General features: G+C 35.1%; 1 protein-coding gene and 2 non-coding genes across 3 annotated transcripts in view; all 3 read right to left on the bottom strand.

The window, feature by feature from the left end:
* The window catches only part of LOC149418372 (uncharacterized), a 124545-nt gene that overhangs the window by 47936 nt on the left and 57795 nt on the right, over nt 1-18814 (bottom strand). The window lies entirely within an intron of this gene.
* On the bottom strand, nt 13035-13153 carry LOC149418373 (5S ribosomal RNA). Its single transcript, XR_016303032.1, has one exon. It is a non-coding gene; the product is annotated as a 5S ribosomal RNA (ribosomal RNA).
* On the bottom strand, nt 13476-13594 carry LOC149418374 (5S ribosomal RNA). Its single transcript, XR_016303069.1, has one exon. It is a non-coding gene; the product is annotated as a 5S ribosomal RNA (ribosomal RNA).

Consider the following 18814-nt stretch of genomic DNA (forward strand, 5'->3'; position numbering starts at 1 on the left):
TATTTCTGATTGTTGAATTGATCTGTTTTGTTGTTTATTTTATTTTATTTAGTTTTACGCCCAGCTGGGCTTTTACATGGATTATACGAACAGAATACACCTAGTGAGCTATCGAGAATTATAGGTACCCAATGTTTTTAGAGAATGATAAACTAAGTGTGAACCAAAGTTAGCAAAAAAACATGTAACAGCAACATAAAATAAAACAGTAACTACAACATATAATACAAATCACTAAAAGTACATTATCAACTCTAATTTGTAGGCTTCAACAAAGTGCTGGTATAACTTATGACTAATTCAATAAATGGAGACAGTAAATATATCTATAGTACTCATTGATCATGCATCCTATTGGTAAGTGAGTGTGTCTGATAGTTGGGTGTTTATGTATTGCAGAAGAATGTTACATTTTGTTTTGTGTTTCTAGTCGGTATGAAGAGATTGTTTCAATAACCTATACCTAACACTCTGGAAATATCAAAAAATGTTGATCTCATTAAAATTATACCAATCAGTCATAGTCATTTTTTGGACACCTGTGCTCTCCGTAATATCATCGCGATAAAAAAGAGTTAAGTTCATAGTTTATATAATTAATCCTAAAAACTTCGGTGTCTCTTATTTGGGAGGAGATCAGTGATAAATTTGGCAGAAAATTGATACAATAAGTATAGGTTCGCACAATGCATATTAAAAATATCCGATACAGTGCAGCGATAATAGTGCAAGTTCACACGAATCAACGACCGGTTTGTTTCATCCGACCCTGAAGCCATAACAACAGAATCACACTGAATGCAGTAACATGTTATTTTCGTATCCAATTTCAAGATTTGATCGTTGAGTTTAGATACCAAGTGGTTTTGTAAATCGGCCACAGAGTCAACGAGATCACGGGGATATGCGAAATAGCCTGGGGGTATTTTGTATGGAGAACGCTTCCTGAACAAACTATACGGCAATCTTGGCTGTACATATAAGAATAATTACACACAGGTAGTATATTACAAGTACATTTAGTACCCACAGCATATTTTTATAGCGAAGTAAATAGGTGCCACGGTTTTTGTTTCAGTAACTAATATCCCAAAGAAAGGCTTAAAAATAATATTGATTTCTTTGGACGGTATCCACAGATTGCCCCCGTATGGCCAATTTGCCATGTGAGTAAAAGGATATAGATATGAAAAAAAAAGAATTTATGACACATGAAGTGTCTAAAAAGTGTGCAAACACGCTGGGCAAACAAAGATCTCTAGACGTGATTCGTAGAGCAAGCAGGAAAGCAGTATTTTCTTGTTAGCACCGTGTCGTATCGAATTGGTGTAAATAGAAGGCAAATATAAACAGTATAAACACGTCCCACTACTTCACACGCTTTTTATTAAATAATATCGTGGAAAATAAAAAATCTATACACTCAAGCTACTAAACGATATCGTCATATATTTCTCTATTCACTTCACGTCATTATGTACCTATCGATATAACTGTTTACCCGGGAACACAAACGAACGAGTTTCGAAATAAAGAGAATAACCAAAATGTAAATTATGCGCAAAAATTGTGAATTGAGTTGCAAGAGCTCTAAATTTGTGTAATACGAATCTATAAAGTAATAATCAAGTAATTCCGGTATCAACATTAATATTAATAAACAGACTAATTCAGAATTATTGTTATTATTTCCTAAATAATGTTCTCTTATTTTAATCATTTTGTTTTTGAAGAGTTTTATTTCACAATTAGTTTTATTTCACAATTAACCGGTAGTGAATTGTTAACATTATGTAAAAAAAATGCAGGTACATATCAATACTGCGAAATAAGACTTCTAAATAAAATAAAACGTCTAGACTTGATTAAATGCCCAAAAATAGTTGTTAATCCTATTTGTATTAAAATATTTAGAAATAATTTCTTCCTGTGAACAGAGATATGGGGCTACAAAATAAACCTTCTAAATAGAGTACGTTTTTTAATGGATGGATCCATAAAAATCTATCATAAAAAAACATAAAAACACGTGTTTTCTGAATAAAATCGATTTCAAAACATGTTACACTCGCATTGATTGAAATGGTTTTATTATTATTATTATTATTATTGTTGTTGTATAAGTAACACCTACAGAGCTTTATTCTGGGTACAAGTAACACCTAAAGATCTTTATTCTGTGTTATTGTACTGTGTAGCTACTATCAAAAATTATTTGGTACAAAGTTCTTCTAACTCGACAGTTTTGCATTTCATCTGTCTGTAAACTTGTTTGTACGTTCCGTTTCCGGATTAGCACATTCACATTCGCATTTTTTTCAATATTATGATACCATAATAAGGGCATGAGCCTAGTGTGGTAGTTGAGAAAGTCACCAAAATTGTGATTTTTTATATGTATACGTAAAATTTAAAAAAAACCTACCTACCAGTCTGAAAAAGCTTAAAACATGAATTATCATTGAGATAATGACATAATGACGTTTCTTTAGAAAAATTGTGTAATGAATTTGAAATTTAAAAAGTGCAGCAGGAAATACGAGGTTGTCTACAATTAGGTAGGTAGGTATTTAAGTACCTACTGCAACTGAATGTCAGAGAAATTTTTGGTATATTAAATAAGAGAAAATTAGAAATACATTTTTTTGGACGCAAGGTCTACTGTTCACAGAATTACCGGTCAAAAAAAAGTTCGAAGATTTTCTCGGTAATTAGGTAAGTAAGGTAAATGTCGAGTGCGAGTCAACTAGAAGAGTTGGTTCTGTCAACATCATCATCTTCAGCATAATACTGTAGTTATAGACAATATAGTTCAGTCAACATCTCAACATATCCACAGCTACACGTTTAAAAAAACCGGTTCCACAACCGCATCTAGTTTACGAACCAGAGTTTCAACAAATGTTTCAGTTCAGAGGTAATGGATTACTTTTTTCGAGAATAATTTCTTGTTACAACACTAAATAAATACCTAATTAAAAATACTAATCTTGGCTGTGGATCTGTCTGTGATGTAAATCTGGTTCAACAATCTCGGATATGTTTTTAACTTAAGTGTCATTTTCAAACTTAGAAATGATTGTGTGAAAAATTCAGACATGCATGGAGAAAAATCCTGTTAAGAAAGCGATTGCATGCCAATTTCCTGTTAAAATATTAGTCATGTAGAATATATGGCGAACATGTATTCTTTTCCTAATAAATGTCATGACGGAATGTGACAATATCATTATGTCATCATAAAACATTCGCTCTTAACTGATATTTTTGTTAACAACTCTGTTAATGCATTCGTCCCGTTTTTATCAGGAAAACGAAAAAATTGACCATATATTTTATAAATTAAAATTATTGCATATAAGAAGCTTCTCCGAGCGCAATGAAGTGCCTACCTATGATATGTACAATATTTAAAGAGAAAATTATTTAAACCGTCGTTTTCAACATTGGAACTCATTTATCAAGAATTCAGCGATAAAATAACTAAGGGAAATAGAATATTTTTTTACAGAAAATTATTTAAATTCTATGTATTCTAAAGGGTTTATCTTGAAGTAAAGTCATATTTCGTGCTTTTTAGCTAACATACAATAATAATTATTATCAATCGTACAATTATATAACCCGTGATTTTTCACGGGTCTACTCTGGTATTACATAATATCTCAAGAGATGTTTACACTAAACTTAATAACAAAAAGCTGATATATAAAAAATAAGAATGTTAGGAGTAAGTAGATACTAAGTGCAGACAAGAAATTTTATAGTCGGAGTTGAGATTGAAAAATGAACTAGTGTGTAGTTTTCAGTGCTTGTTTGCCATCAAGGTATGTGCTGAGAGGGAGAGAAGCGTTGTTGATTAAAGATTGTGAAGCTCCGCTCTGTAAAAACACATGACAAGATAAAGTGGTCGCATCTTTAACTTTGTCCCGACATCCTTAGCTAACAGCTGTACCCCTAGCAAGACACAAGACACAAGGCTTATTATATGTACTGACAACAAACACAAACACAGTCGTTATTGTTCTTCTTAACACACTGGGAGAGCGAGCGATTCATTAACCACGGCAAATAAAACGTCAGCTTTAATAAATAAAGGGAATTTACGACAGAACAGATCGTTTCGCTCTAATTCTACGGAGGCTTTTTGCATTGCATTACAAATAGTACTTAATTATTGTAAGACCCCACTGTTTTATATACCTACTGAACAGTATTAGGTTCATGCAAAGATTTGTACTTGACGATGAACATTGTCTACCATTGACTACCATAATACGGACATGTGTCTAGTGTGGTAGGTAGTCGAAAAGCATGTAAAAACTGTATTCAAATATATTGTTATGAATAAAGAAAAAATAAAAAAAGTTTACGTCTAGGTGTAATTTGATGGAAGCACCCTCCCCAATAAAGACTTCTTCAAAATTCTCGGAGTAAGTATATCAGAGCAGCTTAAGTATCGGGGATCTATAGAAGCCCGAGTAAATCTGGCTTCCAAGAACTGGGCTTCTTGTATAGGGCTAGCAGATTCTTCAATGGTAATCAGCTGCTAACCCTAAGCAAATCTCAAGTACGCCCAATTCACTGTTAACAGATCGATTGCCATCTCTAATGCACAGACGCAATGGGGCATGCTGTGTCTCTTCTATGTGTATTTTAATAGAGCCTGCTCTAAGGAGCTAGCAGCATTGATCTCCGATGCACGTGCGTGAAATTTGACGTACACGAGCAGAACACCCGTTTACAGTTGATGTTCGCTTCATGTGAACGGGCCGCTTCTTCGATTCGTTTTTGTATAAGACAGTTCGCATGTGGAATGAGCATATAATCAGGACCTCTTAAAGGCCCGCTTTAAAATATCTCTTTCTACAGCCCCTACCTTAACCCGCCTCGAAACGCTGCCTAACCGGGTGGCGCCTTTACACTGTACAGACAAGGGCGCTCTTGTGAGGTGTCACATAAAAATAAAGGTGAGATTTGCTCGCCCGCCCGCTCGTCCGGTCTTGTATTGAAGAAAACCTGCAGGTCAACTTTAAATGAAACAGAACAGACCCAAAGAGCCGGACTCAATTGACAGCCATCAAAGCAACACAAAGGCGCGTATTCAAATGATTATTTTCCGTTCAATGGATAAGCACAACGTCGTATATTGTAGGTGTGCTGGAACATGAAACGCTTTCGCATTATTTTGTTCACAAAATACGGGCACGTACGGTTCATTACGAAACGCTCATAAAATATGTACACAAAGAATGAATAAAGGCATACAAGCTGGAGATTAAATTTACCTTTCAAGTCGGGATATGCGTGCGATGTGCGATATAACTTACTTTACTTAAATCAATGTAGACAGTAGACGTCACGAGGCTCGGGTTTAGGAATAATATAATATAACTAAAGATAAAGATTTTAGAACTAAAGTCTATCCCGTTAGTATTCTAATGAGCCCGTATTTTGATAAGGTCTTCCCATTTCTCGTGTTAGATGGCCGAGAAATAATGGGACATTAGATCGGCGCATGGCGTATAAGCGCTGAGCGGTGGCACTCTGGCAGTTGGGTAAACCGGGAGTGCTCAGCTTGAGCGAGGACGATTCTCGAGGATTCCTAGCGCTAAGGCAGGTGGAACAAACACGCTGCTATAATAATTAACTTTTATTGAGGATACGACGCGCTGTTGAGCTTTGGAATTCGGACTTTTTAAGACGTCTTCATAAAATCTTCACCGTATTTAATTTTAATGAATTATTGTTCAGATAATTAAATTAATAATAAACTCGCGTTATTAGCAACTATTTCGTCGGGTTGTCTTTTGTATTCTTGCAATTTGTCTCAATGATATCGTTATTAATTCGAGACATTTACTGTTAGGTAATCAGGAATATTTGAATCACCTCGCGTCTTGATACGATCCCCGGTGCGTGAAAAATGTATGAAGTGTCGGGAAATGTTGACAACGACAAACATTCGTTCCACGTTATTACAGAGGCGATCGGTCGCATCGTACTTATGTCAAGCGTTAAATCGAGATGCACCGCTGCGGCCATAGACATATGATAATATTCATATGTCTATGGCTGCGGCCCAATCTTAGTATATACCAATCAACCAGTCCAGTCACCTACCAGCCTCAACGCACCGCCAATCCTAGCCTAGTCTAGTCCTTCTCTTCTGTTTACATTTCACAATTATCATTCTGTGTTTGTGTTTCATCAGCAGTCAGCAGTTAAATTCTCATTTCAAGGTGCCGTTGCCTTACAAGGCAGTGCCTCGAATAAAGCAAACACTATAATCGCGACTCCCAGCGCAATTTACATATCTATCGTTTTATTCAAGGAGATGGTGAAGGATATCAAAGCGCGTAGGATGTCGTTATAAAAGGCATATTTTCTCACAGGTTTCCCCATATTGAGCTTCTAGAGATGGGTATAATATGTATATATTAGGCTATTGAAATCTGTGATATTCGGAAAAAACATGCATTCACGTTCAGAGGGAAATATTTCGTCTAGGCTGGTGATATCACGTGGGTGACCTCTGAAAAGTGAACACAACTAGGGGTAGAGAGTGTATAGATATAGGTACAGGTAAGGTATGTAAGGGTACGGGGTACGGGCAGTTAAGTGTGTGTGATGAGTGATCTAGGACGTCTAGGTATATGTAGTAGGTACCAGCCGATATTTTAGATTATGGGCCACCGTGTGTTCAGAAGAGATAAAATATTCAGGCTAGGAGCATTAAAGCGTAAAGTCTATCGCTGGATGGTCCCACTAGCGTTAATCTGCCTATATTATCACGAAACTTTCCCCCCGTTATATATTTTAAACCTAAAATGCCCGAGGAAAGAGCGGCCCAAATCAGACCTTCATTATAAAGTTTGAATCGATTTTGGCAAATGTATTCAGCGAACGACGCATTTTTCCACGGCGATAAAATGTCAATCAAAAACTTTGCGAGTTATGATGGAATTTGCCTTTCAATTAGATTCTCTTGCGGCAAAGCAGTTTCATTTTGGAGACATTCTAATTAATTACTCAAAAACCTTAATTGCTTTTATTTATAAGAAAATTGCGATAGAAGTTGGATGGCTACGACCTTCGTTAAATCCTAGCTGTAAAATTGTACAGTTGCCGCGTTGCAAAAAATCTACATGCCTAACTCCTAAAAACATACGGATGAACTCGAAAACGCATAATTGAAGTGAAGAGAATGAAAGGCGGCGAGTTACGCACATTCCTGCTGATTTTCCCATCATTGTTCCCATCATCAAGTTGAGACTTACTTCCAAAGAATTATGGAGCCAATTAAATAATTTGCACTCCAATAATACCATCCCTAACTGTATATATGAGCCAGTTCGTTCACTTCATTGATTTTATTGATTGTATTAAACTGCTGCAATTATTTGTTGAACAAACATGTTTGGTTTTTTAATTAAATTCGAGTATTCGTAAACACCTACAATACGATGTCATTCACAATTTGGCTGTACCTTAAACGGTAACGGTAATTATGTCGATTTTGTGTAATCAAGCCTTTATTCAGTTAATACAAAAAAATTATAAGTAAAAGTAATATATATTATAAGTAAAATATTTCAAGTGGCTACAGCAAACAAGTTGCTAAAGTGATCGCTTTAAACCTAGGTAAGCGGAGCTTAAAATAAACCTAGGAGTAGGTGCCTTATGAAAAAAGCTAATACGAACAAGAAGAGAGCGTAATATATCACCCGTAGAGATAATATTAAGAGGGGTATTATCAAATAAATTACTGAATTACTTTCCAAAAGCTCTTAAGCGCCAGTTGCTCAATGACAAAATTGTAAGCGCATATAAAATAGCAATTAAAATTGATTTTAATTTATCTTCCATTCTCCATTAATCATTTCCACTCTACCGTCTTATGAAATGTCAAATCGTTATAAAGTGTTCGCCATTTTGTTTCGTCACGCTAAAAGGTCTGTAGAAGATACATATAAAGGTATGTAGATATGATAATATTATTACGTTACATCCGCGAGGCTCGAGACGATATTCAAAATATGTGTCGGATATTTTTGCTATTTATGTAAGTATATCAAGTCGATCCGTCGACGGAAAACGTAATTAGAATTAGCTACTCGAGTGTTTTTTTGTGTGTTTCACTCCTAACTTACTGTGGGTACTGGGTACTTATAAAGTGCTTGCTTTCCAATGTAGAACACCAGTAGAATTAAAAATGACAAGTCATTATATGTTGCCGAGCCTGTAATACAGGTTTTCCTTCTGTTGGTACTTTAGAACTAGGAAGCGATCGCATTGGTATTAAATAAAGCACTGTACGCTGTAGTCTGTACGAACCGACCAAAGCAAAGGCAGTGCTGGCAGTGCTGTCAGTACTGGCAGCTGCCTTCAGCCCGATGACTTTAAAACTCGGCGAGAAAATACAACGGAGAAGAAGACAGTTACACATCATTAAATCGACGTTAACCCAAATTCAATCCGCTTATTGAAAAATACCATTTTATGACGCCTAATAAAACCTAAAATATAATAGACTTCTTTGTGCGAAGATCTTCCATGTTTAGAGTGTTTAGGGAAGGATTGTAGATCATTCTTTTCGATTACGTGATCTCATTTAAGTATCGTCGCGTAGATTAGCCTTTTCATGAAATCGTAGAAGCTACATTAATGTTCACGCGATCAAAATGTCATAAAAGTAACTTATTCAAGATATCAAAAGATGTCAATAATAGTATTATTTTTATTTTATAGACAAGATTTATGTCGGTATTGATTTAATAAACTAAGCACGAGTAACTCGGTTATCAGCGATCTGAATTATTCCATTTCTATCAGTTTTTATGTATTGCCTAGCGAGGATAAAAGGCGCCTAGGCTAATTAAAAATACATGACATTGTATTTTATAGTTTAGGCAGTTTAGTGAGACAAGAGTGATTGATGCTAATTGCTAAAAGATACGGCTTTGAATGGGCCTTGCGATCGGTTTATCCGATTTTTGGTAAATGTTTACAATAATAAATGGTAATGGAATATGTCAGGAAACATAAGCCAATCACCTCGTCGTGGTTGATACGAATTAATCCGTGTGTTTTATTACTACGAAAACAACTTGCTAATATTATTAGGTATAGCACAAAAATGAATATTAAAAATAAACGCATTGGCATCAGAGATTATTAGCATATTACATATACGCATTATCATAAAAGGGCAATAAAGGTAAGCTTGAAAGGGCGTTGTATCGTTTTGCGAGTGTATAAAAAGGACGTGTTTCTATTCCCGCGAGAAAAGATATCACATAAAGAATGACGAATGGTATAATTTACAACGTTTCGCAGTTTAGAACTATCGGCTTAACTGCTCAAATGTGCTTACAGTTAAGTCACAAGCCGATCCACCCGTATACAGATACCGCACTATACTACCTGTGTACAGCCTACCTATTGTAGTATATCTACAACTCAAGATATCGTAACCAAATTACCAATTCAAGGCCGATAACTATTGTGGGTTACAAGCATGCGTAAAACTTCTAAACTGTTAAACTAAATTGCAAAAACAACGTTTTCGTAACGAATTTCATTCGAATATCTGTGAAGATCATTTATACGTTCACGTTATGAATGTACTACACCAGCCGAGAGTACTCCTCTCCCGGCGCGACCGGCACAGGACACTGATTTGTTAGGAATTGGAACACGTGTTCTTAGGGTCGAAATGGAGTTAATTGGCCGGTATAACTACAGGCAACCTATAGCCAATATAGGATAAACGGATAAAGCATTTATGATTTCTCATTAAGCCTCTTACCTCTTCTTTCCTCCTTTCGACTCTTTTTGTCTTTTCTTAGCTCGTCTAGTCTTTTGCTCTTGCTTAGCTGTTCTATTCTCTTTTTGCTTCTTCTTGGCTCTTCTAGTTTATTTTTGCTTCTTACTGTTATTTTTCTTGGCTCTTTTAGTCTACTTTAGTTTATTTTTGCTTTTTTCTTTGCTCTTATAATCTCTATTTGCTTCTTCTTATGTTTTTTTGCTTTTTATCGCTTCTTCTACAAAACATCATTTTTGCTGACTAGTAGGATTAGTATAAAAATTACTGCAACTCAAAATAAAGGAATAAATTAATATAACGAATTTCAGTGCGAAGCCGGGTGATGTACTCTTACATTGTTTGTGATGTGACGTGTATTTTAGATTTCGAAGCCAAAATACATAAAATCTTTATGTAATAATAACATAACGAATTTCGGATAACACGTATAATAGGCTAATTGTGGGGTAACCTGAGACTTGGGACCTGATACCTGGGGTAGTGGTTATCTCCTTACATCATACACGAGGTTGAGGTAGAGGGTTGAAGGAGGACAACCCTTATCTCTTACATCACGCACAAACTCTAAATCCAGATTTACTGAGTATTTCCACAGCAAATTGTAGTAGCGAAGGCTCTGGATGAAACTAACGGAAAGTAATTTGGCTACCCATATTTATATATTACCGAGTTCTAAAGATCGACGAATTAATCAACGTTATTATAATATATATGCATGCAGGTACTTACGCAGTATTAAAGGGATTTGATGTTTATTATTTGATACTTAATAATAACAATAACAGTTCGAATTTTTCATTTCGGGGCAATACGATATGAATTTATAAATAAGTATAGAAAACTCTGAACATCTTTGTGCCCGTCCTGAAAAGTTGTCAGAATTAAAGAGGCACATAATTCAAATAATGACATTTTGCTAGAAATGGTACTAGCTATGTTTGGTAACCAACTATGAATAGCGAGGTACTTCCCAGCCTTCCTTTTCATCATCTTTCCCATCCTATTGCGTAATGTAAGGCAATAATCAACTTTTAGCAAGTGAATGCAAATGAAAAAAAAACAAAGCAATAAAAAAAAAACAAATAATTAGCTACAAAAGACGACTAAATTAGAAAAATCACAACAAACACTTAAGATACATAATAATGTGGAACTAAGCAGTTGTTTCGAATAACTGCAACTGTCATACGTTATCCAGCATCCCCGGTTGTCAAATAGTCAAATGGTCCATTGTCTTTTCTATAAAGAACCACGTTCTAATCAAAGTCTGCTTCTGGCGAGAGATCGTAAAAGTCATCAACGCTATTAAAACTGAACGTATTTAAAACATCTTCGACATGTCGTTAAATAAAAATAAATACCATAAATTGATTGCTACTCGAAATATTTCAGGCGCGTCATTTTATATCTGCTATTTTCAAAATATATATCTGCGCCCAATGCACGGTGGTAATATTTCGAAATCAAAGGACTATACAGATTGTTTTAATTAATATGTCAACAGCAGAATAATAGATAATGACGAAATTAGAAATCGAATAACTTAAAAGTTATCTCATAATTTATGAACGTAATAATTATTACTGTAATTGCTAATTCACCTGCTAACCATGGGATGTAAGCATTTATGTATTTAAGACAATAGGTGATGGGGTTGGAGTGGTGGGAAAAGGGAATGGACATACTCGTACGTCTCTATCTTAGCACACGCTACTTGCTTCGATCACACGCATGAATCGTCTCACATTTACTGACAAGTCAAGTATTTGATTCATGTGGTCGTGCCTTATCTAAGTATCCCCGATATCTTTTACCATTAACTTTCAGGTAATATGTTTACCATGGTTTGATGTTAGGAATATGAAAATCCATAAGGAATACTAAATATTTCTTATTATCAATATAAGTTTGAGTTTAAGTGCAAAGTACAAAGCTTTAAATCTTAATTTATTTTCAAGTTCAAATCATAAATTTCTTAAGATTTGCTCTCATCTCCTTCGAGAGGCCCTTAAGCGTGAGTAAGGAAAAGAAACTTCAAAGTATTCTCGCCAAAGTGAAAAGTTTAATTTTCATATAAAAAATAAATACGCAATGGAAGTATTTGAACCCGGTTTTAATTACAGTTTACGGGAGGAGGTGCTTAAGGTGTGGAGGCCTCCTAAGATTAACCCCATGTAATGGGGGATTAATAACATCCCAATTTATACAAACTCATTATAATAATACTTTTAAAAGCAAAAAGTTGTAACGACGTAACTACCTATCTGCTCACGCAATTAAAATAATGCATGATAAAAGGATTACAATTATTATTCTTTTGAACGAGTTCGATTAGTTTTGTACAGATTACTACATTTCGTCTGTAAAGTGCATTGTTATACTTTAAATACCTGTGGAACGTTTTTTATTGTGAAACCGCACAGGAGTACCAACTGCTCCCAACCGCCTGGAGCCAGTGAGACTATGGCATCCCCATTTGGGGTATTTTGTGAGGCTGAAGGTAGTGGGGAGGGGAAGGAGATGGGGAAGAAATACCTGGTTATTCAAATTTGGTCACCAAACACGGCCAAAGCCATTTCAAGTAACGTTTCAATTCTGAATGGCGGTCTAACACCACGCGCGATACCGAGTATCTTCCAATCTGGAACGTTCCTCAAATATACCGTATATTATTTTAAATGAGTAATTTGTGAAATAACACAAATAATTTAAATAAACTTTACTTGTCACGTGGGTATTTGTACCTGCGACCTACAGCTTGCTAGTCGAGAGCTTTTCACCTCGATCACGAAGGCCGTGTATTTATTGAAGTGAAACTTCTTTACGCGCGTCATGCAATTTCGAGGAGTAAAACCAACTCATGACCGAAACGAAAATGCGGGACCGATTAAAGTTCATTTGATGTAGTAAAAGTTTTGAAGTAAAATATAAATGCTTCTTAGCTCATCTCGACAACTGGCGTTGGTGGTGTAATGGTCAGCATAGTTGCTTTCGAAGCAGTTGATCCGAGTTCGATTCTCGGCCATGGAATATTATTTTTTTGTTTTTAAGGAATTTTTTTTTTTTAATGGTTGACCATAATATCAATCCACTAAGTAATATTTTAGGCCTGTAGCATAATTGAAAAGTTAAAGAATGATATAAAATTTTTTATGATGTTAACGATAAAAAAATGAAAAAAAACATAAAATTAAAATAAAAAATGGGCCAACGGCACGCGGTGTTCCCAAGCGGTCACCCATCCAAGTACTGACCGCGCCCAATGTTGCTTAACTTCGGTGATCGGACGAGAACCGGTGTGTTCAAAATGGTATGGTCGTTGGCAAAAGTTAAACAATATTAATTTCTATTCTACCTGCCAATAAATATATGAAAATTAGTATAAAAAAGCCCTAATAATATTGAAAAAATTAGCAAGGTGTGTGCGAGGTTGATAAAAATAATCATTACATACGCGCTTGAAAAAGATCGTAATTACATTAATAAGTTTGTAGGAATTTTTTTTTTCAATGGTTGACCATAATATCAATCCACTAAGTAATATTTTAGGCCTGTAGCATACTTGAAAAGTTAAAGAATTTTATGATATTATTAATTATAGTAATGATAAAAAAATAAAAAAAACATGAAATTAAAATAAAAAATAGGCCAACGGCACGCGGTGTTCCCAAGCGGTCACCCATCCAAGTACTGACCGCGCCCAATGTTGCTTAACTTCGGTGATCGGACGAGAACCGGTGTGTTCAACATGGTATGGTCGTTGGCAAACGCTAAACAATATTAATTTCTACTCTACCTGCCAATAAATATATGAAAATTAGTATAAAAAAGCCCTAATAATACTGAAAACATTAGCAAGGTGTAAATATTATATACCTAGTTTAACTCACTCTCCTAACTCATCTTCGCTGTCTACAGGCAGAGCGCACGACTGTGGTCGTGAAGAACCGAGGTTCGATCCCCGCTTTAACTAATTTTTTTTTTCTTTTTTTATAACTTTTAATTTTTTTTATCACATGCTACTTATAAATATGTCAATAGACAGAAAAAAAGAGAGAATGAAATGAAAAGAGAGAGAGAGAAGAATACTAGAAGTTTCACTTCTGTCTTGCGTAGGCTTGACACACCCATTTTTTTGTTTAAATTTTTGACAGATTTCGTATTTTTTCAAGTTGAGTAACTGCGTTCATTGGAGGGGTAAATTTCTGATCGTCTGTAAAATTGACAATGTTTGAATTTAAAAAGGCAATGCTCCCGATGCTAATATATTCTTTATAAATACTTTCAACTTCATAAATCCTACGATTATATTATGCTTTGATCAATCATTCAATTTATTTCAGAAATGAATGTACATAAAATTTATCAAAATTTTTTAAAGCGTGCCTTAAGTCGAAGCTTAATGCTGAATCACTATTTTGATTAATCTTTATAACGAATTGGTGTACATTATGAATACCAAAAAATGGTGACCGGATAAATCATCACAATGATAATTCATCACATCTAAAAAGTTATATAAAGTCATGGAAAGTTATGAAACAAAAACTTTATTAACTGGGTTAAGTAGGTTAGGTTAGGTTAAAAAAGTTTTTTTCACCGTTTCTAATAACTTTATATCACTTTTTAAAAGTGTGCTGAATTGTCACTGTGTTGAGTAATCATGGAACACCAAAAATATGCTTTAGATAAATTGAAGGTTTTCCTATCGTTACGCTTGAGTAGAATACAAATAAAAATATAAATTACTCAATAAAAAATATAAATGTAAACTACTAAAAAATTATTTTTTTTCAATAGAAATTTATAAACGCGTAAAGGAAACAACTTTTATAAAATGCAGTATTATAGCTAAGATTATCTGTGACAGTTTCACTTCATTAGCTTTTTTATTTCTTATAAAATTATTTACAAAATAAATAAAAGCCAGTTTTATGCTTGAAATCGAACGTTTCTATACTCCTGTTGCCAAGCGATTTTAATTCCTATTACCTACAATATAAGGTATACCAAGAATATACACATTTTTGGCTTGTAACTTCCTCTTAAGTTTGGTATTCTGGAAACGAGTATTCTGGCAATCCGAGGGCTGTTGTATATTATTATATTTGCTTGCACGTGGGTCTTACGGCCGGAGCCGTCGTTGAGGGTCGGTGGGGGGAGTGAGAGCTGGCGGGGGAAAAGAGGGGGGGTCCCCAAAGGTTGGATATTACAGACGCGCGCACAATGGCGAAATGAAAAAAAACTACCGGGCTGAAAACAATGGCGGGCGCCGTGGAAGTTCCACGCTCATAAAAGGGGGCGTCAAAGGGTTATTAGAGGAAAATAATTGCCGGGACCTAAAGGGTTTCGGATTATAGGCCGTTGCTCATTTTGATTTATAAGCGTTATTTATTCTAAGGTGGTTTAACTTCTGAACCACCCCCGTACATTAGGACAATTATCTTACGATGTGATTCGCTAACCACCCTAAATGAATACATCGATCTTAAGCTTTAATAATGGGGTGGTTCACGCGATAAATTTTATTTATTTATTTATTTTTATAATGCCGCTATAATGTTCCCATTCGAAGCGGTAATTACCGGTAGATTAATACATTCAAGTTAATAAATGGTCTGTGCACGTTACCAAGTACCTAAATCTATTTATATTCTTTAATAACGACAATCAACCAACGATTTGATACACTAACCGCCCTTTAATGAACACATTGAACCTAATAGGGGGTGGTTCAAGCAATAACTTCATGTTATTTACAGTAATTCAAGTCGAGCGATTTGACGCGGTTACCGGCTCTTGGAATAATATTCAAACTAAGAAATGGGGCGGTTTAAAGAAAAAATGTTTTATTTGACTTGTAATAAACTCACATTAATACCACTTAACAACCGGTTACAATAAAAATACATAAGCAGCTCCCAAGGAATTATTATCTCATCTATTGGAATAAATTAGAGTAGGGCCAAGCCGACAATTATGATTTTAACACCAAATTGTAAGAATTTTGCAAAAGGCGGCAATAATAATTGGCCCGGCTACATTTCAAATGAATAGTGTGTTAAATGCTGATGAAGCCATCGTTAACAAAATAAAAACAAGTAGCTCCCGTGTCAGTTACGATATGTTCATCTTTGAACAATGGCGTCAATTTTTTTTTACGTAATAGTGATGAGTTTTAGTAAGTTTTGCAGAATCAATAGCGGAACGACCTTCGTTCCGTTGGTAACACTGTTCGCTTGATTTCGGAATTAATTCCAGGCAAACTTGCTAAATTCTAGTTACTAAGTTCATGTATTAGACTTAGACTATGAGATGCTTCTTGCCTTATGCCATGTGGAGTTTGCAGTAAGCACAACACTAAAGTCATTAATATTCATCCAGAAAGCATTTTATGCACATCTAGCTACGTATATGTGCTACACGACGAAATTACACAGGTTTGAATTTCAGGTACCATTATTACACTGCTAGAATTACACATGGAGGGAATTCCACCTACTTACGCCATTATTGATCCAACTTTGGAAGACTCATTAAAAGTGGTCCTTCTAGCTGGATTAAATTTTTTCAGATGTTGTTGTAATACAAACTTACTACAACCGGGGTCACTGATTGCCGTTAGTGATGTTTCATGAAGTTCATTGTCCACCATGCAATAATAGGTCTGTGACTATATGGCAGCTGAAAGACCGCAAATGCACCCGTCGAGTATCAAATCACTCCGAAGGAATCATATCGTTGGGGGAATTAAGCCGCTGATGACAGGATGGGCCAGGTTTGCAATGTCAGACGGCACCTAATGGGTCTCATGCCATTGACATTGTTCAATCCATTATGTCCCGCGGATGATTAATAGACCCGGTCACGCGACTTTTTTTCTTACTTCATTACATTTTTAACAATAACAAGGTGGCGTTTTGCCTGCCCACGAGAAACGAAAAGATAATAAATTAGTTTTTAAAGCGGGCTTTAGAATATTTATTTTTTTGATTTTTAGTCATCAGTGAAAGATCACAGAATTTCATGTTTTCTATAAATCAATGATTCGATTTATGAATGTAGCGAAACAGAGAAGTCCCAAATAAAAATTGAAGGATTTATGTTAATTTTTTTGAAATAATAATGGAATAGATTTAAAATTCTGAATGGTAGTTCGGGGCCGTTTGGACGGAGTCAACCCCTAGCGTCCTTGCGGTCCGCCGGCGCCGACCACATAAGGCCATCTCGCGTTTTATTGAGAAACAAGACCAGCGGCCTTATTCTCGACTATTTTTACATCGCTATACCGAACAGACGCCGCACGGTGGGCTGAAAATCGCCTCTCATAGACATAGAAACTTGAATTTTCAAGGGTATTTTTTTTGGCTAGAAATGGATTCTGCTGATCATTACTATGCTATAAAATGTCGTACGAAGCAATTGCGTGTACAAATGAAGGAGTTATAATTTTTTTAAGAAAAATTTGTATGGCGCTGACATTAAAAATGAGGCTATCTCTGGAATCATAAGGTTGGCCGTTCTATCCTTACATACAGATAATACTACTATTTATTTGTATTTTTTTGACATACTTCATATTGTGGCGCAAGGTGCGATTTTTTTTTTTTAAATCCTAAAGTTGAAAAAAAATCTTTTTTTTGTTGATGATTCATTTTAATGCTTAAATGCTTTACATATGAGTATGCTTTGTCTAGTTTACAATATTTTATTTACACTCCAAGCCAAAACACTGTGCACAGTGAGCTGAAAATCGCCTTTCATAGACATAGTGACTTGAATTTTCAAGTGTATTTTTTTTGGCTAGAAATGGATTCTGCTGATCATTACTATGCTATAAAAATTTGTATGAAGCAATTGCGTGTACAAATGAAGGAGTCATCATTTTTTTAAGAAAAATTTGTATGGAACTGACATTAAAAATGAGGCTATCTCTGGAATCATAAGGTTGACCATTATATCCTTACACACAAATATACTATTATTTATTTGTATTTTTTTGACATACTTCGTATTGTGGCGAAACTTGTGATTTTTTTTTTAAAAATCCTCAAAGTTGAAAAAAAAACTTTTTTATGTTGAAGATTCATTTTAATGCTTAAATGCTTTACATATGAGTATGCTTTGTCTAGTTTACAATATTTTATTTACACTGCAAGCCTAAAAGCATTTAAGCATTAAAATGAATCATCAACATTAAAAAGGGTTTTTTTCAACTTTGAGGATTTTAAAAAAAAAAATCGCACCTTGCGCCACAATATGAAGTATGTCAAAAAAATACAAATAAATAGTAGTATTATCTGTATGTAAGGATAGAACGGCCAACCTTATGATTCCAGAGATAGCCTCATTTTTAATGTCAGCGCCATACAAATTTTTCTTAAAAAAATTATAACTCCTTCATTTGTACACGCAATTGCTTCGTACAACATTTTATAGCATAGTAATGATCAGCAGAATCCATTTCTAGCCAAAAAAAATACCCTTGAAAATTCAAGTCTCTATGTCTATGAAAGCCGATTTTCAGCCCACTGTGCGCCGCCCGAGTACAGCGCAAATACGTTAAAGGATTGGAACATCAAAAGTATCGTTAGTTTTTCTATATTTTACCGTGGGGTTTGGAATATGCAATTGCAACGCGACGGCAGCATCCGAGGATTGCTGCGGGTTGGGACCGATCGCCGCTGGGGGAATACACATCCCATCTTCGTCTGAATTTCAAACGAGCCAGGAATATTCACAATTCTGAGAACTTAGTTACATCTAACCCACAGGAGACTAACCGGTAAAAAATAATACTTGGGCAATCTTGATTCTAAGCCAGGCGTGTCCGCAAGGAACCCAACTATCCACTCGGAATGCGAAATAACATGAATCTAATCGCAGGAAGATATTTGTTAGAACTAACGTTAAAAAGCCTTTAAGGCTGTCATAACTCTTGTTATGGCATTACAACTAGCGACAAATAAGCTGCTTTGAGAGAAA

Source organism: Hesperophylax consimilis, chromosome 13, assembly GCF_061612785.1.
Source record: "Hesperophylax consimilis isolate HC1 chromosome 13, BYU_Hcon_1.0, whole genome shotgun sequence".
NCBI lineage: Eukaryota > Metazoa > Arthropoda > Insecta > Trichoptera > Limnephilidae > Hesperophylax > Hesperophylax consimilis.